The sequence below is a fragment of the Enoplosus armatus genome, chromosome 20 (assembly GCF_043641665.1).
Source record: "Enoplosus armatus isolate fEnoArm2 chromosome 20, fEnoArm2.hap1, whole genome shotgun sequence".
Taxonomy (NCBI): domain Eukaryota; kingdom Metazoa; phylum Chordata; class Actinopteri; order Centrarchiformes; family Enoplosidae; genus Enoplosus; species Enoplosus armatus.
The window spans coordinates 20,395,542-20,406,695 of NC_092199.1; positions in this window are offsets into that span (position 1 = coordinate 20,395,542).

Genomic DNA, 11,154 nt, shown 5'->3' on the forward strand with positions numbered 1-11,154 from the left:
TCACAAATATGTAGTTTTATTTTGAAAAACAGGCTCAGTGATCTCCTGAAACAGCTGTGCTCTGTAGTTTTGAACAAACATCACTCAAACAACAGTGAATGGAGCATTTGTGGGGATTATTTTCAGCTTCAGATTAATACGCATTTAGTGCACTTTAAGATTTTGACCCAAAAGAGAGTTGGAAGACTAACCATTACTTATGTACAGTGGATCCTTTCTTTTAGTAGATATTAGTAGTTTTTAAATAGTCACAAACGTAAAAGAAGTAAAGGGCTTTAAGCGGGTCTCACCCTCCCTAACCCTAACCCTTTGGAAATGTTCCATCCAAATATAACAAGCAATAACAATCTAAAACTGGTCCATAAATTTCAATTAGCGTTAACTTCTACATCAGTTCACAGACTGAGATGTAAATAAATCAATTAGACATTATAAATAATGAGTATAGAAGAACATTTCTTCTCCTGTTCTTGAGTCATTATAATAACCTGAACACAGATTTAGAAAAGGATTTGAATGGAACATTTCCTCGAGATCCTCTTAAAGCCCTTTACTGCTTTTACAATTTACTTATTTAAATAAAGTTTGTAAAAAGTTGGTGGAACTATCTTCATTTATCTAAATCCAAACATATATACTACACATATCAATACGTCATCTGCGCTCTAGTTTTAAAGCAGTTGTTTAAAGAAGAAAAGCCTTATAATTACTTAAGTATAATCGAAACATATCACATCTGTTATCGCTTAACACTATAGCCTAAACTAATCTTTACTTATCTAAAGGGCTGCAACTACCTAATCATTTTCATCATCAATAAATCTGCCAATTATTTCCTTGATTAATCGATTAATCATCATTTGGTCTATAAAATGCCAGAAAACAGTGAAAAATGGTCTTCACATTTTTCAAAAAGTCCAAAACTCAAAGACATTCAGATTTGAATTAATCAGTAATATGAATTGTTGCCAATTAATTTTCTGGTGATCAACTCATTGATTAATCGACTAAACTTTGCAGCTCTACTTATCTATGTCCTTAACTTATTGCTACTCAACTATAACCCTAACCCAAAAGAGAGTCAGAGGACTAACTATTTCTTATGTACAGTGGATCCTTGTGTGGATATTCTGTTCAATTTTAAATATCAATTATTGCTTTAATCAACTTTTAGTATCCACAAAGCAACAGAAGTAAATGGCTTTAAGAGGGTCTCACCCTCACTAACCCTAACCCTTTGGAAATGTTCCAGACAAATACATGCTTCCTGCTGTTCAGACTGCATTGAAATGATATAATAAAGACATTCATTTAACAGGAAATCTAATACTGGTCGATCAAATCTAGCAGCTCAATTCAACTGCTCAGTTAATATACTGAGAGATTAATTAATAAAATAGCCAAATAATGATAACAGATTAATATTTTCTTTCTCTTGTACTTGACTCATTAAAACTAAACACAGAAGGAAAAAAGGATGTGAATGGAAGATTTCCTCGAGACCCCCTTGAAGCCCTTTACTATTTATAATTTCACAATTTACTTATTCAAATAAAGTTTGAAAAAGAAACTGTTACTTATCTAAATCCTAACATACATCCTAAACTTTCAGCAACACGCACATTTTTTTAAAATATGTTTTTAAAATAGGAAATGAGAAAAGATTTGAAAGCCTTATCACAACTTATCTATATCACATCTGTTATTACTTATCACTATTGTTTAAACTAATCATTACTTATCTAAAGGGCTGCAACTAACTAATCGTTTTCATCATCAATAAATCTGCCAATTATTTCCTTGATTAATCGATTAATCGTTTGGTCCATAAAATGCCAGAAAACAGTGAAAAATGGCCGCCACATTTTTCAAAAGTGACACCTTCAAATGTCTCGTTTTGTCCATCTAACAGTCCGAAACTCAAACATACTCAGTTTACAGTGATAGGAAACAGAGAAGAGCTGCAAATCCTCTCATTCCAGAAGTTGGAACCAGGGAATGCTTTTTATTTTGAAAATGATTTGAACGATTGATAAAATATATAATAAAAATATTTTTATATCACATTAATATAAAAATAGCTGCCAATTCGTTTTCTGGCGATTGACTCATTGATTAATCGACTAAACTTTGCAGCTCTACTTATCTATGTCCTTACAGTGGATGCTTTTGTGGATGTCTGGTCGAATTTTAAATATTAATCATTTAATAACCATTACTTATATACAGTGGATCCTCTCCTTTAAAAGATTTGTAGAATTTAAAATGTGTTTTTAATAACTTTCAATAACTTTTAAATCGTCACAAACGTAAAAGAAGTAAAGGGCTTTAAGAGGGTCTCACCCTCCCTAACCCTAACCCTTTGGAAATGTTCCATCCAAATATAACAAACAATAACAATCTAAAGTTGGTCCATAAATTACAATTAGCTTTAACTGCACATCAGTTCACAGACTGAGATGTAAATAAATCAATTAGACATTATAAACAATGAATATAGAAGAACATTTCTTCTCCTGTTCTTGAGTCATTATAATAACCTGAACACAGATTTAGAAAAGGATTTGAATGGAACATTTCCTTGAGACCCTCTTAAAGCCCTTTACTGCTTTTACAATTTCAAAATGTACTTATTTAAATAAAGGTTAAAAGAAAAACAAAAGTTACTTATCTAAATCCTAACACACATCCTAAACTTATCTATACTTCAACGACACAAATTTTTTTTGTTTGTTTTTAAAAAAGAAATGAGAAAAGATTTGAAAGCCTTATCACTACTTATCTATATCCTAAACTTATCACTTATCTACAGCCTAAACCAGGGGTGTCGAACTCATTTTCACAGAGGGCCACATCAGCGTAATGACTGTCCTCAAAGGGCCAGATGTAACTTATAAATGTAACTAAATGTAATGTAAAATAAATGTAACTACTCCTTAATGTTAAATAACTCTGAATTTATTACTTATTCAAGTCACAAACATTGCAGTTGCATAGAAAAAATATGTTTGTTTGTTGCTCTGTTATAACATAAATCCTTTTAATTTGTCAGCTTATGAAACCCACATAACTCCATCAATCATGGATCAAACTATCCAAGTGAATGAAGAAAAATAACATAATAAATAACTCTGAAAAAACTCTGAAAAATAACACAATAAATACCCATTACCCACCACCCATTGGCGGTGAGCCGTCACTTCGCGGGTATCATAGTCGACAGGCATTGCGGGAAATGTAGTTTTTGGTCAAAGCACTCTTTTGACCTATTTATTTTTAGACACTCAGACCTTTTAAGCTCTCGCGGGCCACATAAAATGACGTGGCGGGCCACATTTGGCCCGCGGGCCTTGAGTTTGACACATATGGCCTAAACTAATCATTACTCATCTGAAAAGGGCTGCAACTAATTATTTTCATCATTAAAAAATCTGCCAATTATTTCCTTGATTAATCGATTAATCGTTTGGTCTATCAAATGCCAGAAAATAGTGAAAAATGATCTTCACATTTTTCCAGAGTCCAAACTGACGTCTTCAAATGTTTAGTTTTTTCCATCTAACAGTCAAAAACTCAAAGATAATCAGATTTGAATGAATCAGTGATATGAATAGTTACCAATCAATTTTCTGGTGATCGACTCATTGATTAATCGACTAAACTTTGCAGCTCTACTTATCTATGTCCTTAACTTATCACTTCTTAGCTATAACCCTAACCCTAAAGAGAGTCAGAGGACTGACCATTATATATGTACAGTGGATCCTTTGGTGGATTTTTTGTTCAATTTTAAATATTATTTCTTTAAATCAACTTTGAATATCCACAAAGCAACAGAAGTAAAGGGCTTTAAGAGGGTCTTACCCTCACTAACCCTAACCCTTTGGAAATGTTCCACTACACTAATTTAACAAGAAATCTAAAACTGGTCAATAAAATCAGATATAATGCAGGTAAATTCAACTGCTCATCAGTTAATATACTGAGATGTGAATTAATAAAATAGCCAAAAAATTATAACAGATTAATATTTTTATTCTCTTCTTCTTTACTCATTAAAACCTAAACACAGAAGGAAAAAAGGATTTGAATGGAACATTTCCTCGAAGACCCTCTTAAAGCCCTTTACTTAATTTAGAATTTCACAATTTACTTATTTAAATAAAGTTTTAAAAAAAAAGTTACTTATCTTAATCCTAACATGCATCCTAAACTTTCAGCAACACACACATTTTTTAAAATAGGAAAGGAGAAAAGATTTGAAAGCCTCATCACTACTTATCTATATCTTAAACTTATCACTTATCTGTTATTACTTATCACTATTGTTTAAACTAATCATTACTTATCTAAAGGGCTGCAACTGACAAATCGTTTTCATCTCAATAAATCTGCCAATTATTTCCTTGATTAATCGATTAATCGTTTGGTCCATAAAATGCCAGAAAACAGTGAAAAATGGCCGCCACATTTTTCAAAAGTGACGCCTTCAAATGTCTCGTTTTGTCCATCTAACAGTCCGAAACTCAAACATACTCAGTTTACAGTGACAGGAAACAGAGAAGAGCTGCAAATCCTCTCATTCCAGAAGCTGGAACCAGGGAATCTTTTTTATTTTGAAAATTATTTGAACGATTGATCAAATATATAATAATAATATTTTTATGTTACATAAATATAAAAATAGTTGCCAATTCCTTTTCTGGCGATTGACTCATTGATTAATCGACTAAACTTTGCAGCTCTATTTATCTATGTCCTTACAGTGGATGCTTTTGTGGATGTCTGGTCGAATTTTAAATATTAATCATTTAATAACCATTACTTATATACAGTGGATCCTCTCCTTTAAAAGATTTGTAGAATTTAAAATGTGTTTTTAATAACTTTCAAATAGTCACAAACGTAAAAGAAGTAAAGGGCTTTAAGAGGGTCTCACCCTCCCTAACCCTAACCCTTTGGAAATGTTCCATCCAAATATAACAAACAATAACAATCTAAAACTGGTCCATAAATTACAATTAGCTTTAACTGCACATCAGTTCACAGACTGAGATGTAAATAAATCAATTAGACATTATAAACAATGAATATAGAAGAACATTTCTTCTCCTGTTCTTGAGTCATTATAATAACCTGAACACAGATTTAGAAAAGGATTTGAATGGAACATTTCCTTGAGACCCTCTTAAAGCCCTTTACTGCTTTTACAATTTCAAAATGTACTTATTTAAATAAAGGTTAAAAGAAAAACAAAAGTTACTTATCTAAATCCTAACACACATCCTAAACTTATCAATACTTCAACGACACAAATTTTTTTTGTTTGTTTTTAAAAAAGAAATGAGAAAAGATTTGAAAGCCTTATCACTACTTATCTATGTCCTAAACTTATCACTTATCTACAGCCTAAACTAATCATTACTCATCTGAAAAGGGCTGCAACTTATTATTTTTATCATCAATAAATCTGCCAATTATTTCCTTGATTAATCGATTAATCGTTTGGTCTATCAAATGCCAGAAAATAGTGAAAAATGATCTTCACATTTTTCCAGAGTCCAAAGTGACGTCTTCAAATGTTTTGTTTTTTCCATCTAACAGTCAAAAACTCAAAGATAATCAGATTTGAATGAATCAGTGATATGAATAGTTACCAATCAATTTTCTGGTGATCGACTCATTGATTAATCGACTAAACTTTGCAGCTCTACTTATCTATGTCCTTACCTTATCGCTATTTAGTTATAACCCTAACCCTAAAGAGAGTAAGAGGACTGACCATTATATATGTACAGTGGATCCATTTGTGGATTTTTTGTTCAATTTTAAATATTATTTCTTTAAATCAACTTTGAATATCCACAAAGCAACAGAAGTAAAGGGCTTTAAGAGGGTCTCACCCTCACTAACCCTAACCCTTTGGAAATGTTCCACTACACTAATTTAACAAGAAATCTAAAACTGGTCAATAAAATCAGATATAATGCAGGTAAATTCAACTGCTCATCAGTTAATATACTGAGATGTGAATTAATAAAATAGCCAAATAATTATAACAGATTAATATTTTCATTCTCTTCTTCTTTACTCATTAAAACCTAAACACAGAAGGAAAAAAGGATTTGAATGGAACATTTCCTCGAGACCCTCTTAAAGCCCTTTACTTAATTTAGAATTTCACAATTTACTTATTTAAATAAAGTTTGAAAAAAAAATGTTACTTATCTAAATCTTAACATACATCCTAACCTTTCAGCAACACACACATTTTTTTAAAATATGTTTTTAAAATAGGAAATGAGAAAAGATTTGAAAGCCTTATCAATACTTATCTATATCTTACACTTATCACATCTATTATCAGTTATCACTATTGTTTAAACTAATCATTACTTATCTAAAGGGCTGCAACTAAGAAATCGTTTTTATCTCAATAAATCTACCAATTATTTCCTTGATTAATCAATTAATCGTTTGGTCCATAAAATGCCAGAAAACAGTGAAAAATGGCCCACATTTTTCAAAAGTGACGCCTTCAAATGTCTCGTTTTGTCCATCTAACAGTCCGAAACTCAAACATACTCAGTTTACAGTGATAGGAAACAGAGAAGAGCTGCAAATCTTCTCATTCCAGAAGCTGGAACCAGGGAATCTTTTTTATTTTGAAAATGATTTGAATGATTGATCAAATATATAATAATAATATTTTTATATCAATATAAAAATAGTTGCCAATTCGTTTTCTGGCGATTGACTCATTGATTAATCGACTAAACTTTGCAGCTCTACTTATCTATGTCCTTACAGTGGATGCTTTTGTGGATGTCTGGTCGAATTTTAAATATCAATCATTTCTTTAATCAACTCTTAATATCCACAAAGCAACAGAAGTAAATGGCTTCAAGAGGGTCTCACCCTCACTAACCCTAACCCTTTGGAAATGTTCCAGACAAATATATGCTTCCTGCTGTGACTGCAATGTCATGATATATTAAGACACACATTTAACAACAAATCTAATACTGGTCGATCAAATCTAGCAGCTCAATTCAACTGCTCGTCAGTTAATATACTGAGATATGAATGAATAAAATAGCCAAATAATGAAAACAGATTCAAATTTTCTTTCTCTTGTTCTGACTCATTAAAACTAAACACAGAAGGAAAAAAGGATTTGAATGGAACATTTCCTTGAGACCCTCTTAAAGCCCTTTGCTTCTTTTATAATCTTACAATAAACTTATTTAAATAAAATAAATCAAAGAAAAAAATAACTAACATACACTCTAAACTTATCAATACACTATCAACTACGCACATTTTTTGTTTGTTTTTAAAAGAAGAAAAGAGAAAAGAATTTAAAGTCTTATCAACACTTATCTATATCCTTAACTTAATACTACTTAACTATAACCTTAACTTATCGCTTAATATAATAATCTTATCACTAAAGGTTTTTTTTGGTTTTTTTTGTTTGTTTTTTTGACAGTAGGAAAAAAAAAAGAAAGAACTATTTACAATAAGTGTGAGCGGCGGTGGAATTGCCACTAATTATACTCTACCTGCTCAGCCCGGCCCCTTTACCTGTGAGGGGTCATACTTACATCTCCGGGCTGAGTGGAGAGTCGTCCCACCACGCCAAAACCTCGGCCATTACCTCCTGGGCAGTGGCGGGTGGGACCCAACGGGGCATGCGGACGGAGGGCCTGGGTCCGCTGAACACGACCTGGACGTCGAAGTACCCGTCACGCAGTCGGCTGCGTCTGGCCTCCTGCTGCCTCTGCCTCCACCGCCGCCTCCGTTCCCGAGCCTGTTAGAGAGATGGACGGAGGAGAAATCGGAACAAACGGGTCAGAAGAATGAGACAAGACATTTGGGTTGAGGGTGACCGTGGAGGCCGACAGAAACTCCACGACCACTCACAAGTCTGGTATCAGTGTTTGGGGTGGACTACTCACCCGCTGCTGGGCAAGGGACTGCAGTCCTGCCCGCTGTGACCCAGAAGAGGACGGCTGGGAGCTCCTCTCTGGCTGCACAGGGGTCACCTGGGTTGAGGGAGATCATGGAGGTCAGCACATCATTCACAAGTCACTTACATTTTCTTTTACTGTTAAATGCTGTGCTCTCAAAACGCCTACTAAGATAGGGATAGAGGAGTGTTTGGGGTGGACTACTCACCTGCTGCTGGGCAAGGGCCTGCAGTCCTCCACCCGGTGGACCAGAGGTGGACAGGTGGGGGCTGGAGCTCCTCTCTGGCTGCACAGGGGTCACCTGTGAGCCAGAGGAGGAAGGCTGGGGGCTGGAGCTCCTCTCGGAGCAGGACTTTTTTCCTGCAGGCTCCTCGAGGGCTCCAGGGCTGCTCTCCCGCTCCCGCTTGTCCTTTTCCTGTTAGAGATATGGAGAGCAGGGAATAAAACAATAAGGAATTAAGTCAACTTTGTTCAGTTAAATCTCTTTCAGACTGATGCAGCAGAGGTGGACAAATCTATGTTTGGTGTCAAACTGAACTCATCAACAATATAGAACAGAGCAGTAACTAATATCATGGCGTTGGAATTTGTATGTTACTTTAGTGGTGTACCACACTCCCTCACTTTGTCTAGTCTGATTCCTCAGATAGTGATTTCCTACATTTCATTTTAAACCCTAAAGTTTTTTTTTCCATATCGTTTTTTGGATTACTCTAAATTAAGACAATATCTGCTGTCACATTAAAATGAACAATTCATTCTACAAACGATGATTTTGACCACACAGATTAAAAAGGTATTTCCCTTAACATTGACCCCTTTTAACTTTTAAAACTCTGAAACAAAGCAGATCTCCATACAAATGATCTCTACATTATCTGGAGCATTTGTTGCAGAAATACAGATTGAATATCATTTACCTGGAAATGATGTATTCAGATATTTGATTAGTCAAGATTATGTACATAAATGCTCTCAGGACTTTGAGGCGTTTAAAGGCTCTACTCTTAACAACTGCCTTTGGTCCTCACCACTACAAAGCACATATTCTATAAATATATGATAACATACTGTCTATTAACAGTCTCAACTCCTTACTCCTCCTTACTTTTTTTTTGCTTCAAATGGTGTTTACAGAAGTCAGTTCCCTTGTTAAGTTAATTAATTTCAATAATTATTTCCATCTTGTCAACTTTCAGTTATTTCAGGTCTAGAGAAAGTGAAATAACTATAGCTAACTTGTTATTTAGTTGGCAAACAGTTCATTTCTGTACTAAATTCTGAACTCCGATTTTCTAGCTTCAAAAGATACATACAGCATCTAATAAAATGACTCGTAAATACTTTAAGGATTTGAAAGATTTTACTCTTTTCTTTGTGCATAATTTTAATTATTTACACTGAAATCTGACAATTATTTTCATTAAATTTGAACTTTCGACTCTCATCAGCTAATGTTAGCTAAGAAGCTAGCAAACAAGCTAACGCGCGTTAGCTAACATTAGCTTGTTAGCTAACAAGCTAGCTAACAAGCTAACGTTAATGTTAGCTAACAAGCAACTTTTAAATTTTAAAATTATTTTAAAGGATTCATATTCTTACCTTTTCCATATGAAAGGTGTAAAATAACCACAGTGAGTTGCTGCCTGGTTCTTAAAGAGTTTTTCTGCTTCTGTGTTTGTTTGTGTTTCCAAATCACTTTTCAAGTCTCTGCCTGATGCGTCTCTCTCCAAGTTCAACAGTGAAATGGTGACGAGGATGAGCTCCGCTGCTTTATATAGCCTGTGGATTCCATAGCAACCATAGAATCTTAACGTAATTTCGTCATGTAACGACGGTATTTACAGTATTCTTTTACTTATTTATTTTATTTTTTTCAATATTATTTATTATAAAACAGGTTTTGCAATAATTTCCTTCACTCATTTTTAAATATTGAAACATACTGGATCGATTTATTCTCCATAATTTCGCTAAATTAGATTAATCTTAATATAATGGTATTTTTTGTTCTTATTTTTATTTATTGTCCTTAAACTAATAGATGACCGCCACCGAGAGCCCGGTTCTGTTCAAGGTTTCTGCCTGTTAAAAGGAAGTTTTTCCCCTCACGGTGGGAACTGTTGGGTCTCTGTAAATAATATTATAAAGAGTGCGGTCTAGACCTGCTCTATATGGAAAGGGTGGCTTTTGTTGTGATCTGGCGCTATTATAAATAAAAAAAATTAATTGAACTAAATTAAACTTGAAGCAGAAGCTGACAAGTGTCCATGATGTAACTGCAGGTTCAGCAACAGATTAAACAAAATATGTCAAATATGTGGTTCAGCCATTTCAGATAAACTGCGCTGGATCTGAAGTCAAGACCTGCTGCAGTGAACACATTTTAATTAAGATGAATTATTAATTAGCAATCAGCCTCGTGTTTTCTGTTCAGCAGCGGATGTCCGCAGTTGTATAGTGTTGTCTATTATAATAATCAGTTTGACATAACAGCTCACACAATGTGTCTTCAAACATTCAAATAGAATAAAACAAAGTCTAGGCTAAATATGGTAGCCAGCCAAATATGTAACTGTCTATGTGGCGCACCTCTTCCTGAAGCCTTTCTGCTTTTGGAGTACAGCAAACTGGGAGAAATGTTGTACTGGCCCACCAATATTCTGCCTGTACTACATGCAGAGTTGTGGGGTCCTGCATTTGAGTCAGATAGACAATAACGTCCCGCCATGGTGGGATACTGCAATGTTTTAACTGTTACATCAAGAAAACTCACAGCAGAGCCAGACCCTGAAGGAGAGCCGCAGCTGCAACGGAGAATTTAACCCAAGTCAATGAGGTAAGCTTGTTAGTACTAATGTTAACGTTACCAGTTAACGGTAACTTCCTGTTGGTGGCTTGCTTGCTAGCTAGCTAGCTAACGAGTCAGCAGCGTTTGCATTTACTGTGAGCTGACCAGCTCCTCCAACTCAGACACACACTAGCTAGCTAACTCTGTAACACTGGTAATGTTCGTCTCTTGAAAAACATGAACGTTCAAGTGGCTAGCAAGTATTTAGCAAGCCAACAGGCGCTTTCTGTGCGTCAGTGTGTGTGTTTAGTGGCGGCTGCTGACTCAAAACTTTGGGGGGACAGGAGGAAAACCAACCCCATGTGAACTGGCAGCAAAGGCGTAGATAGA